General features: G+C 41.2%; 1 pseudogene; it reads left to right on the top strand.

The window, feature by feature from the left end:
* Window positions 1-1,206: 1,206 nt before the first annotated feature.
* LOC129559219 (large ribosomal subunit protein uL22 pseudogene) lies at window positions 1,207-2,107 on the top strand (annotated as a pseudogene).
* Window positions 2,108-3,308: the final 1,201 nt, after the last annotated feature.

Here is a 3,308-nt window from a genome sequence, read left to right as displayed (position 1 = left end):
CTTGAACACACATCTTCAGAATGTTGATCACTCTAATTTTATGCTGGGTGGAGGGGAGCCAATGAAGTGAAAATGCACAGGCTTTGGAGTTGTTAGAAATTCAGTTTGAGTTGCAGTACTAACCTGTACTACAGTTGACTTGCCTGACTTCTTTAAGGAATTGCCTGACTTCCTTAAGCCTCAGTTTCCTTATCTGTAAAAGTGAGAGGACAGTACCTGCTCTAGACTTGCAGTATAGATTAAAAACCAATCAGGTCACCTGTAGGAGAGGTGCTGTCTCAGCTGCAGGTTCATGGCCATTAACATAAAGACAGTTTCTTCCTTCATTTCTTCAGCACTGTGTCAGGCACAGTGTCAAACTCAATTTTTTTTTTTAACCAAGTATTTCATCCATAAAAGCCTGATTAGAGTTTGATTCCTCTTGTACCAAGAAAGACCTTCTGTAGACCGTGTGATTCCGTTTCCAACCATTTGTGATGTTGCTTGCACTTCTGTGAAAAAACAAAAGAGGAAGAATCAACTTGGGAAATGAGGTAATAAAGAACAGAAAAGAAAAGCCAGCCTCCTCCGGTCTTAGAGAGTTTGCAGAATTCATTAGCAGCTAAGCAGCAAGGGGAAAGGTTCCCAAACAATGACTTCATTTCTTTGCTCCTGTGAACTAGGTGTTCCAGACATAAAAATAGAGGAAAGGCGAGAACATGCTCAGTGGGTAGATGGTGCACTGCGTTATACCATCCTGTTGATGTTCTCTAATGTATTGTGAATTAACATTTTGATTGTCAAACAACTGCTTGGACTACAGGGGTCTTTGCATTAAACTGTATGCTCCCCGTGCTTTATTAACAAACAGTGCTCGGATCTTAAGGTAAAATGATAGAAAAGACAGGAGAATGTTCAGGTTACTAGAAACATGTCAGAGTAGTGCAATAATTTGCCTGTTCACACAATGGGAATTATTTGGACATCAAACTTTTATTTGTTTGGTCCGTCTAGTATTAAGGAATGGAAGTAAGATGTTTCTTGGTCACTTGGCTTTTTAAATTACACAGTGAGTTTTAAAGGAAGCTCCACTGAAAAAGCCAAATCTTGCCAATATAAAATGTGACCCCCTTTTTTCCGGTAAGCGGCCTGAGGTGAACCCTAAAAATAGTGCGCTATTCACTTGACCCAGAAAACCCCATGAAATCATGCAAATCAAGAGGTTCAAATCTTTGTGTTCACCTTAAGAACACTCGTGAAACTGCCCAGGCCATAAAGGGTATGCATATCCGAAAAGCCACCAAGTATCTGAAGGATGTCACTTTAAAGAAGCAATGTGTACCATTCCGTCGTTATAATGGTGGAGTTGGTAGGTGTGCCCAGGCCAAGCAGTGGGGCTGGACGCAGGGTCAGTGGCCCAAAAAGAGTGCTGAATTTTTACTACACATGCTCAGAAATGCCAAGAGTAATGCTGAATTTAAGGGCTTGGATGTGGATTCTCTGGTCATTGAGCACATCCAGGTGAACAAAGCCCCCGAGATGCGGCGCAGGACTTACGGAGCTCACGGTCGGATCAACCCCTACATGAGCTCTCCCTGCCACACTGAGATGATCCTTACTGAAAAAGAACAGATCGTTCCTAAACCAGATGAGGAGGTTGCACAGAAGAAAAAGATATCCCAGAAGAAACTGAAGAAAGAAAAACTTATGGCCCGGGAATAAATGCCGCAACAAATAAACGCAAACAAAAGTAAAAAAAAAAAAAAAGATCCCTTAGCCAGTCAAGCCACTGTAGCTCTAAAATATATCCTAAATCTGCCCATTGCTCTCCACCTAGTGCTGTCAGACCATGCCAGCTACCTTTATTTCTTATCTGGCTTTGATCTTTGGGCTCCCAACTGGACCTTTTGTGGCTATTCATTCAGCTTCATAATACTTTTTGTAAAAACCCAGAAGTTAGATCTTCTTTAAAAACGTAGATCATATCTTCTTACTTCTCTGCTTTAGAATCTTTCAGTACCTTCCCATTTCACTTGCTGCACTTGAAAAAAAACCTAAATTTACTGGCATGGTCTATAGGACCTGACAGACTCTGACCCTCCAGCGTCTCTGACTTCCTCCTTATTATCCCCACCCTGACTCCATACTGTCCTCTCCTTTAGTTTTCTCTTCAATCCTGGAATTGGCCAGACTTCCTTCTGGTTCATGTCTTTGCATTTGCTGTTCTATCTGAATGATTTGGTCCTTCTTTGCATACAACTGTCGGTCCAAGTATCACCTCTTTAAATGGATCTTTCCCTCTTCCCAGGATAAGGAGCTCCATTTGAACGACTGAGGGAAGATTGTTTGTTCACTTATTCCCTCGCTTGTTTATTCTCTGTCACTTCCTCAGTTACACGAATGCAAGTTCTGTGAGGGGAAGAATGATGTCTGTTTTCTTTTTTGCTGTTGCCATACTCGGTCTTTAAAGCACACTTAATTTTTGTCTGAATGAATTAGTATACATAAGACTGCAAGGATTCATGAATGAATTCATAGCACTGATTTTCAGGAACAATGAATGAATGACTAAATGGACTGTGCCAGACGGCAGCATCCTCAGGTCAGGAACTGGACCTTGTTTTGGTTTCTTCTCTCCTCCTTTGCATGGTAGGTACCCAGGAGGTATCTGTTGAATTGCATTCAACCAAAACATTTCTTTCTCTGTACAACATGAAAAAGTGTTCCTTATGTAAGATGAAATGTAAAAATACATCTCAGTAATACTCCCCTGAGCATGATTTTTGGAGAACTATCCTGGTTTGCCTGGAAGTGAGGGATGCCCCAGGATATGGGGTTAGAAGGTTTCCTGCTTTTAGAGTCAAAAAGATCTAACATATCTGTTAGGAATTGTCTTTACCTGCTAGCAACAGAAGCCAGAAGTAACAAAAGAGCTTATTCTTTCACATCAAATGAGTTCAAATGTGGCCATGCCAGGGCTATATGGCAGCTTCAAGCTCTTCAGTGACCCAGGTTACTTGTATCTTGGTGCTCTGCCATACTTAATGCATGACTTTTATCCTCAGAGGTACCTCATGGTGCAAGAAGGCTGCTGGGGCTCCTTCAGCCATCACATCTACAATTTTGTCAGGCTCTATTACTAAGAAAGAGAGACTAGATAATGAGAAATGGACACTTAGCAGCATCTGCACTATCTGTGTTTACCACTTATTGACTTAGTGATTCCATAAAGGTTGCTTCATTTCTGTGGTTCTTTCTAAATCTGCATTATGGTTATGAAAACAACAATAGTGATGGCTACCTATATATCATATCCCACTATTTGTCAG

Source organism: Moschus berezovskii, chromosome 8, assembly GCF_049115385.1.
Source record: "Moschus berezovskii isolate FMDL1 chromosome 8, NW_MosBer_1.0, whole genome shotgun sequence".
Taxonomy (NCBI): domain Eukaryota; kingdom Metazoa; phylum Chordata; class Mammalia; order Artiodactyla; family Moschidae; genus Moschus; species Moschus berezovskii.
Note: the sequence above shows the minus strand (reverse complement) of the source record. Positions and strands in the feature narration are given on the sequence as shown.